The sequence below is a fragment of the Neofelis nebulosa genome, chromosome 2 (assembly GCF_028018385.1).
Source record: "Neofelis nebulosa isolate mNeoNeb1 chromosome 2, mNeoNeb1.pri, whole genome shotgun sequence".
In the NCBI taxonomy this organism is placed as follows: Eukaryota; Metazoa; Chordata; class Mammalia; order Carnivora; family Felidae; genus Neofelis; species Neofelis nebulosa.
The window spans coordinates 11,851,858-11,868,062 of NC_080783.1; the positions used below are offsets into that span (position 1 = coordinate 11,851,858).

Sequence of the window (16,205 nt, forward strand, 5' to 3'; positions counted from 1 at the left end):
ACTGGCCACACACGGCTCTTCACATTTAAATGAATTCAAACTAAGTAGAATAAAAATCCAGTTTCTCGGCTGTATTAACTACAGTAGTCTCCCGCTCATCCGTGGTTTTGCTTTCTGCTGTTTGGGGTGCCCGTGGTTAACCATGGGCACGAGGCAGATGATCCTCCTCTGACATATGGCCAGAAGGTCAAGAGTAGCTTAAGGCTACGTCACTCTCCTCACTTCATCTCATCAATAGGCATTTTATCGTCTCACATTCATCACAAGCAGGGCGAGTACCAGATATTTTGAGAGAGACCACATTCACATAGCTTTTTATTAGTCTATTGTTACAATCGTTCTCTTTTACTATTGTTGTTAATCTCTTGCTGTGCCTAATTTCTCAATTAAACTTTATCATAAGTATGTATGTATAGGAAAAAACAGTACATACGGGGTTCAGTACTATCTTTGGTTTCAGACATCCATGGGGGGGAGGCCTTAGAATGTGTCCCTCAAGGATAAGGGGGAACTCCGATACATTCCAGGGGCTCAGCACATCCAGCGAGTGGTGACCACACTGGACCCTGAAGATACAGACCGCACTGCAGAAAGTTCTGTTGGACAAGGCTATTCTGGAGTTACTGATGAGCCCATGCAGGATGACCCTTCCATACATAGCCAGGTACCAGAAGCAGAGAAAAGACCAATTTCACATATTAACCTTACAGTGGAAAACACAAGGCCAGATGGTCCAAGTCAAGGGGAAAACTGTTTTGCGAGTGAGCTGCTTCTCACATGGGTGACTCACTATAGCTCCAGGATGAGAAACATCAGGGGTTTATTTACGTAACACCAGCTAAGGCTGGAGAGACCAGTAGGAGTAATGCAGTCTGTCAATGATCATGTTCCTTTTCCTTAGCTCTCAGGGGTAGAGGTGGGGGTTAAGAAACTCAAGCCTTTAAAAGCACAGGGCTGGGGAGCCTGGGTGGCTCAGTCAGTTAAGCGTCCGACTCTTGATTTCATCTCAGGTCATGATCTCATGGTCTGTGAGTTCGAGTCCCACTTTGGGCTCTTCACTGACAGTGGGAAGAGTCTGCATGGAATTCTCTCTCTCCCTCACTCTCTGTCCCTCTCCCACTTGTGCTCTTTCTCAAAGAAAAAAAAAAAAACCCTTAAAAAAATAAAAGCACAGGGCCTCTGTTTTAACTCTGCTGGAACACGAGACAAAAGCAGAATCTATCTGGAACCGGCAACTGCTCATTTCCTGAAGCAGCTCTTGTCAATTCCATTGCTGACCTTAGCCTCGCTAAGTCCAGGGACCATTTCTCAGTTGTCACCCTACAAGTACTATGAGGGGCATTTGGTGCGGCTGAGCACTCCTCCCTCTTGACTTATCCTCTAAGAGCCACACTCTCTTCTCTACTTTCTGCCCACTTTGTAGCCCCTTCTTCTCACTCTCCTTTGCTGGTACCTTCTTTTCTCTCCAAACTTCACGTCGGAGACCCGGACTCAGTCCTTGATCCTCTTTTCTATTTACACTCACTTCCTTGGAGACTCCATCCAGCTTCATGAAATTTAAGTATCACTTATACCTCACTGATGACCTGAAAACAGGTCCTGTTTCCAGACCGCACCTAGCATCTGGCCTCATACAAACACACCTCCTCACTGCCCCCACGTGGAGCTCTCACAAACCTCTTACTCCCTGCAGGTCCAAGACTGAACTCCGTCCCCGCCCTGGCCAATCTGTTCTCTGTGTTCAGGTGAATGGAAGGGAAACTCCAGCTTCCCAGTGCCCTCAGCCAAAACATCACTCCCTTCTCCCTCCTCTTTCTCTTACAGTCACAACTATCCTGTCAAAACCTCCTTCTGCGCCACCTTCAAAATGTATCTAGAAGCTGACCCTATCGCTGCTCTGACCCAAGGGCCGTTCTGTCATTGGGTTTAGGGTCCACCATCTTGAGACTGCTGCCTTAATTACATCTGTAAAGGCTCTTCCTCCAAATACACTCTGATGGGGTCTTTTGGGGGTTACCACTCAACTCACTATGCTGGCCCACAGCAGCCCAGGTGATCTTTCAACAAGTTAAATTATGTTAGTCCGCTGCTCAAAATTCTCTAGTGGTCCTATCTCGGACAAAACCAAAAGTCCTTAGACTGGCCTAAAAGGCCCTACATTATGTGGCCCTTTTACCTCTGCATCCTCACCACCTACCTTCTGGGGACAGAAGGCACTGGCTCAGACTAGTGCACATGGAAAGAAGTGGAAGAATGTGAGCCACGTTTTGAGTTAGCACCAAGAGCACTTGGTTACTGACAACAATTAACGAGGAATGAGTCGGGGAAGTGGAAAGGTCTGACAAACTCAGTTTCATATGGTCTGCATCTAAGAGGTCCTTGAGTGGGTTAGACATAATTTCAGAAGCTCGGGAAGAGATCTGGGCTGAGGAGATAAACGTGGAAGTTGCCGGCATATACACAGTAACTGAAGCCTTGGGAGAGAAAAGAACACCCAGAATGAAGTCATTAGGAAAACCGGTATTCAAAAGTCAAGTGGAGGCAGGTGAATCTGCCAAGGAGGCCAAGGAAAGAGGCCAGAGTAGCAGCCGGAAAGCCAGGGGAGTGGGCACTGGGGGAAAGGGAGGCAAAAGGTAGGGTTTCAAGAAGGGGTGATTATGTCTGGCAAGAAAATGCGGGGAAGAAAAATGACCCCGGGTCTTAGCAACACTGAGGTTGCTGGAGAACTTGGCTAGAGCTGTGTGATTAGGGTAATGGCAGCCATGAGACGATCGAGGAAGTGGACGCAAGATTCAGAGTTGAAGAAGTGAAGACAGTAGGCAATTCGCTGGAGGATGTCAACGGGAAGAAAGAATGGGGTGAGTGAAAGGCAGCTGTGTTACTGCTCTCTCCTTTTGGAATGAGGCAGGAGAGAGGCTAGCATATGTTTCGCTGTTGATAGGAAGGATCCAGTAGAGGCCGAGGGGAGAAAGGGATAATCAGTAGCAAAAGATTTTCCTGAGAAATTAGGAATTCTTTGATAAGAAGGAGACCTCCCTGCCCAGCTGTCAGAAGGGATGAGTTAAGTATGGGGATGGGTATAAGTAAGTCTGTAGCCTTCTTGATGGGAGCCGGAAGTCATTACCTACAGGTGGATTCTATTTTCTTCAAGCAGTCAAGGCCAGGTGGGATGTTGACGTGCATTTGTAATAAGCTCAGTCTCCTCTATTGGGTCACGTTCTCCAATCAGACTCAGCTGCCAGATGGAGGCTCTGAGAAGCCTGGTGGCTGGGCTCATCCCAGTCTGTGCTTGCTTCCAGATAGGTGGAAGAAGGACGACGCAGCAAGGGTGTGGATAGTATTTCTAAGACGGTACTTGAAACAAAGGATCAGAAATCTAAGCAGGGCAGGGAGGAAAGATAAGGAATTAATGTAGTGGACTGAAAACGGGGACAAAGAACACTGAGGCAGACTAGTCAGAACATTAAGGTCACCTGAAAGTGGTTGAAACTTTACATATTTAAATCCACGAATGCTAAGAGCCCAGTATATTTCACACGAAATATATTTCTTTTAAGTTTGTTTGTTTGTTTATTTATTTATTGAGAGAGAGAGAGAGAGAGAGAGAGAGAGAGAACCAGTGGGGGAGGGGCAGGGAGGATCCCAAGCAGGCTCTGCATTGTCAGCACAGAGCCCGATGCCGGGCTCGATCTCATTAACTGCAGGATCATGACACGAGCTGAAGTCGGACGTCCGATCCACTGAGCCACCCAGGCGCCCCGCAAAGGTGTTTTGGATACAGTTACTTTACTACCGAGTGCCACTCTACTTTCTAACAAGGAGGACCAAAGGGACCTTGCCTTTGAAGAGGTAAGAAGGAGGTACCGCAATTCAAGAAATAAGATTCCAAATCTCTATTTCACACTATTAAATTACTTCTAAGTTATGTGCTTTATTAAGCTGACTACAGCTGTTTCTTATTTACTATTTAAAAAAAATTTTTAATGTTGATTTATTTTTGACAGAGAGAGTGACAGAGCATGAGTGGGGGAGGGACAAAGAGAGAGGGGGAGACACAGAACCCGAAGCAGGCTCCCAGCTCTGAGCTGTCACCACAGAGCCCGACGTGGGGCTTGAACTCATGGACTGCGAGATCACAACCTGAGCCGAAGTCGGACGCTCAACCGACTGAGCCACCCAGGTGCCCCTGACTACAGCTGTTTCTATGCGAGTGTCCTACATGCAAGTTTTACCAGATTTCTTTTTTAAAGCTATTCTCCATGCAGTGGCTCTCAACTAGGGGTGACTGTGCCCCCCCCTGGAGACCATCGATCAAGTCTGGGGATATTTTTGGCTGTCACAACTAGGGGGAACGGTGCACTGCAGCCAGCGGGTAGTGGCCGGGGGCTGCTCTTCATTCTACGATGCACAGGACAGTCCCATGCCACCCAACAAGGAACTATCCCACCCAAAATGGCAAGAGTGCTAAAGAAAACGCCAGCTATTTACAACAAAGAGGGCTCAACTGTGGATCAAAGTAACTAACAAACTATCTTCAAATTTTCTGTACCGGAAACATAACAGCAGCCTAAACAAAACCAACTTCGTTTTCAGAAAAGGCATCAAAGTAAGCACACGAAAAGGTGCGAGGTTTAGATACATAAGAAAGCCTCTGGATATGCTGGACTTTTCCCCCCATCCTCGCCTGGCTTCCTCATTCCCTTGTTCCTCTCTCTCCTGCATACTGGAGAATTAACTTCCAGTGATAAATTAATCTTGACAAAATTCCTTTACCAGAAGTAAATGTGAAAGTCTGAAGAATTTAGTAAGACGGCCTTTTGCCCGTATATAGAAATGATGAAAGACCAGGCCGCGGTAAATTCCAAGCAGAGTAACATAATGATAGCAAATTTATGAATGGGTCTTCTTTTCACAGTTCTACTGTCAGGACTAATTACTTGTATTAATTAGGACTGTCAACACATGAATATGCTTGTTGAGGCCGCTTCCTACGGTAAAATATGAGACTTGTAAATATCAAGACACTTGGAAAGATGCAAAGACTCTTCATTTATTAGCAGCTCTAAATGATGTGGAAGCTCCTCTATACCATGAGCCTTGGGAATTGACTGTAAATAGATTCCTGGTTAATGAATTTGCTGTTTGTTCTTCCTTGCTCAGGCATTACTCCCGGTGTAGCCTTTGGATCACACAGCCAATACATCACTGCTTTAGAAGGACTGTAGGAAGGCTAAGGACAGAATTCCTCACGTTGCTGGAAAACTAGAAAGGACAACCAGGACAGTTGAAGGGAACAGGAGGGAGCAGAAGCAGAGTCTGACCACCACTTTTAACTCTATGTGACCCTGGGTAAGTGGGTGAGTGACTTAGCCTCTCTGTGCCTCGGTTTCCTGACCTGAAAAATGGAGATAGGGACAGAACTTGTACAGAGCCGTGGTGAGCCTCCAAAGAATCAATACACGCAAGGGGCTCAGAGCACCGCCCAGGCGGAGTCTGTCCTCGCTGTAACCGTTTTCATAATCACGGCTACCTGGGATCGGGGTAGAAACAGAGTGAACGTTCCAAGGAGATCCTTGGAGTAACATGCAGTTATGAAGTGCTTCGGAGTCAGACAAAGGTCTGGATCACACCCCGACTCTAGTACATTTAATTTCTGAGCCTCGACTGTGCCAGTCTCCTGAGTTCTTGCAAAAAGTAAATGGAAAAGGAAAATGTTTGTAAGGTACTTGCTTATGCCTGGTACCTGAAAGGGGCTTGCTAAATGCTGGTGGCTTCAGTGTTCATTACCAGTATAAGCTTTTTGGAGAACTCTCCGAAATTGAAATGGATGCCAAAAGAAAAGACTTCGGTATCTAAGAGAAGTGGGGAGACAAAACACTTGGAAAAAGAGAGAGGGAAACAAAGTGGCCAGAAGAGGTGGCCCCTTCCGCGCCAAGTGCCCTTCCGTTCTGTCTCAGGCGGCTTGAGCAGGGCCTAACTCCCTCGCCACAAAATCCCCATAAACCCCTCAGTTACCCTGCTCGCTGGTGAAGGGGAGGCGGCTGCGATTCCAACAGGGGCCCGACTGATTGCAAAGCCCAGACCTTGTTGAGGTGGCAAGGCAAGGATGCAAAGGGCTTCCTCGCAGACTGAGGGGTCTGCAGATCCTACACTCTTTCTGCTTTTTCCTTTTTCCCCTTTACACATAAAAAATAGTAATCAAATTCTTGGTAGGCAGAGCATGCTCTGGCTGGTCGGCTAAGCTTTACCCGATGACCACCATAAAATGCCATAAAATAATTTTAAATCGAGGTCAGTTCCTCAAGTCACTTCAGTTTTAATCCCCTTAAGTACCAACTTGGCAACAGTCCATAAAAGACGAAATTATTCTGTATTTTATTTGACAAGGTCCTTCAAGAGACGTCTCTCCCTGACAGTGTGAAGATGGCCGGTCTCATGGGTGCTGCAGGGAACGCTTTGGGAATGACTTGAGAGGGTGTCTGCTAAGGTCCCTCCTGATTCAAAGATCTTCTATCTCTGAATAGAGCAAGATGTCCATACTATGAATGGTTTCAATCGAAAATCCGTTTCTGTATAAAAAATGCAAGATCAGACAATGTGGTAAGTCGACCCCTCATTTTGTCCTAAAAAATCATGCAGTACCTTCGAAACCAATCTGGCCAAAAGTTTATAACATCAAAATAATATATAAGGAGAAAATCTAGCTGCAGGATGTTCTGGATCCTTTCACAAGGATACTTGTTAAATACAGGGTAACAGAAAATCCACCGCAGTTCCTAGTGATGGAGTAAAAAGCAAGGTGATCCACACGGATCACTGGAACCTGCTAAAACTTATTTCAAGGACATGATCTCCCACCTCTACCCCAGTTGCTAATTGCTTTCAAAGCAAATGTAGGTACCAAAGGATCCTACTGATAGTTCTCTAAGGTAGTGGGGAATCTTTAGAAATGGTCACTATGTGCATTATTGCCCTGTGAAGAACTCGCTTTCTTTTCTGATTGCATATTATGCTTAAAAATGAATTTGCATGATATGGTAGAAACAGCTTTAAGTGGGGAGTGTAATGATGTGGATTTCTGGCTCTAGCCAATAACACCCTTTCCTCTGAGGGTGCAGAATGCCTAGGTGGTTAGGACCTGGCCATTCCTAACGCCCTTGCAGAGTGAAAGTCCCAGGAATAAGTATGTTAACAAGAACTCTGTGTGATTCTTCTAAGGTGAAACCACAGCCATGGGGCTCATAGACTAACAGTTCTGCACTGTTTCTGGAAGTGTCAGCTGAGCTCTCTTTAAATGGCACAACCAAGCCGCCAGGTTCTAATCGTCTCTAATTGGTGATCTTGTGAACTGCAACTTCCCTTACCACTAAAAGGGCTGACGATATCATTCCTCTAATAAGAAACATGTTAAAAGGCAAAATAATAAAAAGAAAGCACTACGAGCAATAATCATGAAAATTCATTGCATTATGTTAACATTCCTCTTCAGTAAAAACTTGGGTCTAGAGAACAGAATAAACAAAAGCCAAACATGTTACTTTCCAATTTGTTAACTGCATGATTTCCAATAAGAATTGCTATGTGATGAAAGATGGGCTTAATGGTTCCTTTTTTTTTTTTTTTTTTGTCATGGAGACATGTCAAGAGAGTATTTTCCTTCCTTCTTCCCTCCCTGCCTCCCTTCCTCCTTTCCATCCTTCCTTTCCCTCCTTCCCCTCCCTAAACATTCCCAACCAGCAGTCCCCTTTTCGTTTATTAGCAAGTGTCACCTAGATAATAGCTATTCTTGCTGATGCCTTGCTAGTTGCCTCCCTCCACACACCTTCCTCTTTCTCCCACCTGACCTAGTTCTCTTAAGGAAGGAAATGTGGTCTTATCTCCATTTTGGAGGAAGAGGGGGCAGCTGTCTTGCTCATGTTTGGCACAATATGGGTTTTCCATATATTCTAAAAGTCATATGCAAAGAAATTAGAAATCTAGGTACTATTGAAATGGGTGGGATTATCTGTACCTCCAACTTAAAAACAAAAGTGCCCACTGTCTTTTGCTAGAGCTCCTTAAGAGTGAAGCAGAGATAAATGGGAACCTCTCACCTTGATCCTCAAGTATGTCTCCATCTAAAGGCTAGGGGAGCTTACAACGCAATCCCAGTGCCTGGGCCCATGCAGGCATCTCTGCACACTTCTTCACCCCAACCCCAGTGGCGGCGGATTCTGCCTGGTAATTTAAAAACCTCCCCAGGTGATTCTAACAAGCAGGTGGCTGAGTACCAACAAAATCTCTGAAACATCTCCTCTAGTTACTTAAATAGTCGTCAACTGTATGTTTGGTCTTTCTTGAATTACAGTCCTTGGATGCACTCACAGTCACCATTCACTTACTGAAACGCACTGGATAACAATGCTTATTCTGTTTTCAGAAACCAAGTGAGGTCACTGCAGTTACCAACATATTCAGTTCTCCTGGATGTCAGTGAGCTGTCTCCTTCTCAAAAGTCCACTCTCCTTTATTCTTAATGCTGCCTTTCCTGTCTTTCCACTGAATTGGAAGATCCCATCTATAGTTAGCTGAGTGTTACCTATGGGGGGCGGGCATTTTGGAATTTCATATCCCCTGGACTCTCACCTGTATCCACTGAAGGCCTTGAAAACACTCAACCATGAAATTTGTCACACAAATTCCCATACAAGGCTTAAAGTTGACCAAGAAGACATTAATTAACCTCTACTTGGAAAACTTCATTGGAAACTTGATGCATATTTTACAGAACTCTAATTCACTGAAATTTCTAATTTTATTCCAAAGGAATGAGTATAAATACAAAAGTTCACCGAGCTGGTAAATAGAAGTGTTTCATAGAAAACTAGAGTGCTGTTATTATGAATTAAAATATGATGATAATCCTACCAATACACTATGAAAGGCAAAATAACGTAATGATTAAGTACATAGACTCTGGAACTATAGGCTCACATCGTGGCTCTACCATTACCCGCTGTGTGACCTCGGTCAGCCTCCCTTTGCTTTACTCTTCTTTCAAAAAGATAAATAGTAAAACTGACTTCATTGTTGTTGGATTAAAATGAGTGTATACGTGCACACACATGGATACATATGCATAGGTCACTTACAACGGTGCTTGTCATGCTGTGACTCACTTAAGTTCCATCTTTTCCCCGGCAGCCTGATCCCCACACGGTGATCTTAAAATCCATATCTGAAGGGCACCACATCTGAAGGGCTCAGTTGGCTGAACATCCGACTTCAGCTCAGGTCATGATCTTGTGGTTTGTGAGTTGGAGCCCGACATCAGGCTCGCTGTTGTCAGCCAGTCAGCAAAGAGCCCGCTTCGGATCCTCTGTCCCCCTCTGTCTGTCCCTTGACCCCTGCACTCTCCCAAAAATAAATAATAAAAGAAAATCCATATTTGATCTTATCGCTCACCTACTCAATGGCTTCCACTGTCCCCAGGGCCAGGTACAAAACCCTTAAACACAGTGTAGAGGGCCTTTCACCACCTGATTCCTGCCCATCTTGCCACTTGGGGCCCTACCTGAAAAATATATTGCAGCCCCAGCCAACTTAGTTTCTCCAACAGGCCATCATCTTTTCTCAGGGTCTTCATCTATTTTCTCTGCGCCCCTCTTGGTTCAAACCCTTCAGTACTCATCACTTTCAGAGGAAAGCCAAAATCCTGAGATGGACCATAGCCTAGAACACACTAATTCAAATTTAGAGTCAATACCCAGGTTGCCCCCAAACTTAGGAATCATACATTCATTCATAGGAGAAAGGAGGCTCACTACCTGGGTACCCCATCTGCCGATCTTTAAGACAATGAAGGTGATGGCAGATTGTTATGATGTCACTACAGCCACACAGGAGGAAGACCCATGAATTCTGAGTTTAGAGTAAATGGCATCCTCTCTGTATGCCTCTGTCTCCTGTTTGCTCTAGGCGCAATTTTTATTTCCATTTTAAGTTGTTATTTCTCTATTTGTGTAACTGCAAAGAGCAGAGGAAGATACGCTTTTTCAGCAAATACAAGTCTGGGGGTTTTTAAGGACAGTGCTCATTTGATCTCATTATTCTGCCAGTTAATTGACAGGAAAGAATGTCCTAATTGCTCATTAACTCTGAAGATGTCCCCCTTGTATGGTGTCAAGGTCTTAGAGACACAGGGTATACAGCATCTGTACAAACTGCTGCTGCTTTGGGGGATAAAGCGTAAGTTTCACACAGCTAAAAAAAAAAAAAAGAAAAAACAAAAAAAAAAACCCCAAAAAAACCCCAACAGATGTTTTTGATTTTGGCTTCAAACAATCTTATCTATAATGGAGTAGAATTTGGTGGTGAGTTATTTTCTCCTTGAGCTAATAAGATGAACCACACTGCTGATTAAATACTGTTTTCTGGGGCCCCACAGTTTTTCACAGCCATTGTTTATGGAAAGGATTCTTGGTTAGATGGTAATCTGCCAAAATGGCAATGGATTTTTAAAAGGTTCTCCAAGAAAGGTACTCCTCAAAGAACTTCCGCTTCTACCCACCCCTGGGTCCCCATATGCGGGACTGTGATGAGTAAAACCGTAACAGAACAAAGCCATCAACACAGGCACTGCTCAGGCCCCCTTCTTCAAAGCGCACAAAGAAAGCCAGAATTGCTCTAAACAGCTATGCCCACATACTAAGAAGCCTGGTTTACATGCCTCTGTGATATATAAAACATTAAAATGATAATTGGCAAATAATTAGGGATACCAAGGGCTAGGAAATGTCATAACTTGACAACGGTCATCGTGTCAAAATTATGCTCAAAACGGGACTTACTGGGCCTGAGTTATCTAAGTCAGGGACTTATTTCCCTCTGCACCCGCAAATGTCCCACCGAAAAGCATCCTCTATTCCACAGTAAATTACTTGGGGTTTAAAATGTATCTTTGTCACAGCAGTGTGTGCCAAAAGAAGGGCCCTGCTAACCCCCAGAGACACAGCTTATTTAAAGTTATAATGAAGACAGCAGGTGCTCTATGCAGATGTCACTTCTTCTAGGAGACACTTATTAAACACTTTATCTCCCTTACTGTCGCTGGGCTAGCTACATTTTATGTTCTTTCAGCATCACCGTAGCCAAAAGCAAACTGTTTCCTTTTAGTCTCACTGAGCTGAAAATTAAAAACTACTGGGCTTTGGGTTGTTTAGGGGGATTTGCAAAGAATTCTAAATGTAGTGATTCAAGAGTCAACCCATACTGTTTTCTAGTGACACAAAACTGTATTTTGCAATAAAACAACACTCTCCCACGGAAAGCATGCCAGACTTCTTTCCCTGGTGACCCAAACCTCTGCGTTCCAACCACCACACATCCTTTTGTTCAGAGGAAGTGGAACAGATAGGAAAGGACCCCACTCGAGAAAAGTGCTTTCCATTTCGCATACTATCAGGTAAAATGGAACTGCCTGGGGCCATGGTTCCAAAACTCTGTGCTAAAGCAGCCTCAGAGTAAGAAGATAGAATCCAGTATGTTCTGGAACCTTAAGAAAGAAGTCACTGCAGTAGCCAGGAAGAGCTAGCTACTACTAATGGGAGCAGTCGGCCTTCTTGCCTAAAGTGTGTGGATCACTTCAGCCTGGAAGGTCCAGAGTAGGGATGGAATGGGAAAGGGGGTAAGCAAGAAGGAAAAGGGGAGACTGGATCTGGAGGGATCTGGGCTCTGCTCAGTCTCCTCCATCACTCTGACTGCCCATGAGTAGCCTGCGGAGGCTGGAGGTGAATGAATGAGGTGTGTCTGCCCTTCTCCGCAACAAACAACCTGAAGCCTTAGATGGAATGGGGCCGTGGAGAACATCAGAGAAGAGCATGGCTAAACGTGAACAGTTTTAGCAATGCCCAGATTCATTTTAATAATTTTTTTTCCTTATAAAGGTTCTACATGATTTTGGAGAAATTTTTGAAAAGGGAGTTAAGCCAAAATAAGAAAATAAAAGTCACCATAATCTTATTCTTGAGAAACAAGGGTAAGCGGCATTTTGTTAAATATCATCCCAATCTTTTTTACGGTACATTCACTAGGTCTTTTTAAAAATTTTTTTTTTCAACGTTTTTATTTATTTTTGGGACAGAGAGAGACAGAGCATGAACGGGGGAGGGGCAGAGAGAGAGGGAGACACAGAATCGGAAACAGGCTCCAGGCTCCAGGCTCCGAGCCATCAGCCCAGAGCCTGACGCGGGGCTCGAACTCACGGACCGCGAGATCGTGACCTGGCTGAAGTCGGACGCTTAACCGACTGCGCCACCCAGGCGCCCCTCACTAGGTCTTTTTAATGGCTGAGTATTATTCTATATCATAATTTATTTGACCTGTCCCTTCTCATGGCATGATTAGGCCATCTGCAATTTTTCCAAAGCAGATGATTAGAATGTAATTTTAATCAGCTTAATATTTATAGTAATCTTCCTAACACTGCACAGTTTTGGTCCTGTGTTACAACAAAAATAGATTTATGTAACACAGATGTGGCACAGGAAGATTTCTGGTCCCTAACTGAGATTCATGAAGATATATAAATACATAGTATGCATGACTCTCACATCTATCTGGCTCTCTGTAACTAAATACAACAGAATTATAAATAGTTCTGGACCCTTGGAGAACCACCATGTGATGAAACTAGACCACTGTGAAAGCCATTTGTGAGTCTACAACAAATGGAAACCAACATATGACTTGATTTTTCTTACTAGCAACACAACACTACACAACACGACACGACATGACAAAGTGGAAGGAAGACAGCACAAGTCTAAGAGGGCTTTGAGAGGCAGAGTAGATGACACTGGAAATTCTCACGGGAATAATTCCCACTCCTAAGGAGCAGGAGAAATGTGTGACAGCCTGATGTCAAATTCTGATGTCTTAAGCCACACCTAATGTGAGCACATGCATTCCTTTTTGTTCTCAATCATTTCTCTTCTAAAAGGAAAGTTACCAGGGGTGGCTGGGTGGCTCAGTCAGTTGAGCTCAGGTGACTTTGGCACTGCTTTGTCCTATTCTTTGTCATTGACTTTGAAAATAATCTAAATAAATTAAGCAAAGGATCAGAATAATATATCCAAGATTTAATCCTGAGGTCATGATCTCGCAGTTCAGGGGTTCGAACCTCACATCGGACTCTGTGCTGACAGCTCGGAGCCTGGAGCCTGCTTTGGATTCTGTGTCTCCCTTTCTCTTTGCCCCTCCCCCGCTCGTGCTCTGTCTCTCTCTCTCTCTTCCTTAAAAATAAACATTAACATTTTTTTTAAAGGAAAGCTACTGAACAAAAATAGAGCCCTATTAAAATGAATGATGCAAATATCCTTAATTAAAATGTCACTGATGTTTCTATATTAAAAACAGTATTTTCACATTCATATCCTATACATTTTGGTAAAAACGAATGACAGCTCAGAAGATTATTTATGATTGTCTACAGTAAGCACTTTTTTTTTTTTTTTTTTGAGTGTGTGTCCTTTAAGGTACCTGAGGTGCAGGTTTCTTGTGCAAGAGGGAGTTCTTTCCCTACAAAACAAACATTTATTTTCCAATTTTTAAACCAATCTGGATCTGTTGCTTAAACAAAAACCAAAACCCAACCAAATGACGGGGCTTGGCCAATCATAGATGGACAGGTGAAGAAGACGGTGAGGGAAATGTCACTGTTATTCTGGAAGTAATACAGTCTTTCTAAAGGGCGTAGCCACACCCCCCCTCCGTTTTCAGGGTTCTGAATTCAGGAACATCACATCAGCCAAACCATTTCCAAGAATACAAACCTAACTCCAGGTCAGTTAGGTCTTGACTATACGGAGAAAACGTCTCTCCTGTCATCAACAATTCAGTAGCAGCCTAGAAATGCTTCTTCTAAACAGGCTCTGTTGGTAAGACATAAAAGTGTCCCAACTAGTGTCCCTTCTTGTCTGGTGTTTACCACTTAGAATGTGACCCTGGGCAAGTCATTTAACTTCTCTATGCCACTGCTTCACAATCTGAAATAACAGAGATAATTGCAAATGCTCATTTCTTAGGGTTCTGTGTGGGTATGTGAACCTTCCTCGTCCCATGGAGAGGCACTTAATTCTTGCTGACTTGGAAAGAATTTCACCACAACATTTGCTGTGGTTTCTTCTGGGTGCCTATGTTATGGGTAGCTGCAAGGGTACACCTCAAATGTTACGTGGTTCTTCTCTGGGTGCTGGGGTTATGGGTTCTTTTTTTGTCTTCTTTTCTCATTTGTATTTTCCACAGTGAACATATATTGCTTTTATAACTAGAACAACAAATGTTAACCAAATTCTCAAGACTGTTATAGATGAGCTCAGTTAGCCATCATCACTGTCTTAGGTCCTCAACACAGTCCACCTCAGGACATCTGGAATTCAGGTAGAACTTCCAGAAAAGGAGTTGAGTGCTGACCATTCTGATGGCGAAACAGAAGCAGAACCACGCAGCAATCACGGCACCCATCTTACCAGATGTTAGCACACGTACATCAGAGCCGTTTGTCACACTTTATCATCTGTCTCCCTTCCCTCGAAAGTCAGGTGGACTCTGCCCCTGGTGACAGAGAAAAGCTGAAAAGTCTGTCTGTAGTCAAGCCTACAAAGAGGATGTGAAAACTCACTCAGAGATTCAGCTTTAGGGCGGACTCATGGGAGCTCTAGAAATGTGGCTCCAATCTAGCACCTTCCAGGGAGGTCTTGACTCCCCGGTTCCTCCCACCTGCCTACTTCACACCTGCATCCCCAGGGCAGGACACTGTCAACCATAATCAAGGCCAAGTTAACAGACATGTATATAGATGGTGATGGGATATTAAGTCTCTTAGCTTCTCTTAGACTGTTTCCTCATTGGGCAAAATCAGGTGTCAGATATGATGCCTCCTAAGGTCCATGCCAGCATATCACTGTTACATTTGAAAATGGCACTGCTTTGTCCTAATTCTTTGTCATTGACTTTGAAAATAATCTAAATAAATTAAGCAAAGGATCACAATAATATATCCAAGATTTAATCCCCAAGATTTAAACTAAAGTCACATGCTTAATATGCTCAGCAAAGGTGGCTCTTTACGAATGCCAAACTCATCACTGGCGTCAGTTAAACTCAAAGATGAAGAGGAAATATTAAGATACAGTTATGAAAAATGTTAAATGTAGTCACTGTGACGTGCAATTACAATGCTTAAAGAGGAATCAAAAAGGCTCAAATAAAGAGAAAATAAAATCCAATTCCCTGAAAACATCAACTAATGAGTCTATGAAACAAAGTCTGGGCCTTCAGCTAAAAAAAAAAAACAGAGTGTTTTGTATTATATTTTAGTATAAATAAGTGGGATTAGAAATTTCCTCATACTCTCCATGCTTTGATTAATAAGAATCTAAGATCCACTGTAATTTTAAAGCACTATTTGATATCTCTTTTCCAAATTAATACACTTTATAGAAATAATGTCTATATTAATAGTTTTCTACAATTATCTGATTTTATGGGACACTGACTGTACACATAACTTCTGAGATTAAAAACTGTATAGATAGCTTGAGTATACAAATCATTGTATCAGTAAATTTGGTGGTCTACAGAATTCTTACATAACTTAGGTAGGGAATGATGGTTTTGCTGAAGAGGAGAATTTCACAGATGGGTAAGTAAAATGACCAACTCAAAAGTTACTACATGGCTTTCGTGGATCTAATACACACAAGAGGCTCAAATACAGACTTGCTGAGTAACAGCATGAATAATGACCCTGAGGAACATGATGAGGGAAGTGGTCTCCAAGTGCGGGAGAGGATGGAGGGGACATGGGCGGGTGGAACTGATTCATTACAATTCTGTTTATACTTTTATTGTTAAATCTCCTCATTAGCATCTGAATAATGCCTTTTAATAAACGATGATCGTGGGGGGTAGCGGCAGAGGAAAAATTATAAATACACATGTAACTATTACTGTCAAGATCCCAAATATGTTTAAATTTCATGTTATCTTTATTTCTATTTTATTATTTCAGTCACCGCGGGCTATGGTTAATATTTTAAAATCTGGGACTTCAAGAGAAGCCGGCTCCTTTCCCACCAGGGACGAAACAGAACTCGGGCCCACTCACGTTACGATTTTTCTTCCTGGCTGGGATACTCACGTGTTGTTTCACAGATTTTAAAACT

At 43.4% G+C, this 16,205-nt stretch overlaps 1 protein-coding gene and 1 long non-coding RNA gene across 8 annotated transcripts in view; one reads left to right on the forward strand and one right to left on the reverse strand.

Annotated features, from left to right (window-relative positions):
- The window catches only part of RHBDD1 (rhomboid domain containing 1), a 175,175-nt gene that overhangs the window by 70,551 nt on the left and 88,419 nt on the right, over positions 1-16,205 (reverse strand). The window contains exon 8 of one of the 4 annotated variants that reach the window (XR_009254702.1): positions 14,508-14,592. The exons of the other annotated variants lie outside the window; for them this stretch is intronic. The gene's annotated coding sequence lies outside the window, so the exon portion shown is untranslated. The remainder of the gene's footprint in view (positions 1-14,507; positions 14,593-16,205) is intronic. 4 annotated transcript variants of the gene reach the window in all.
- LOC131497015 (uncharacterized) lies at positions 2,721-16,203 on the forward strand. Of its 4 annotated transcripts, none has more exons than XR_009254720.1 (5): positions 2,721-2,858; positions 3,705-3,849; positions 5,161-5,349; positions 6,417-6,600; positions 16,052-16,203. It is a non-coding gene; the product is annotated as an uncharacterized LOC131497015 (long non-coding RNA). The 4 variants fall into 4 exon arrangements; XR_009254721.1 differs by lacking the exon at positions 16,052-16,203 and adding an exon at positions 9,184-9,406; XR_009254717.1 differs by lacking the exon at positions 16,052-16,203 and adding an exon at positions 7,219-7,425 and having other exon boundaries at positions 6,388-6,600.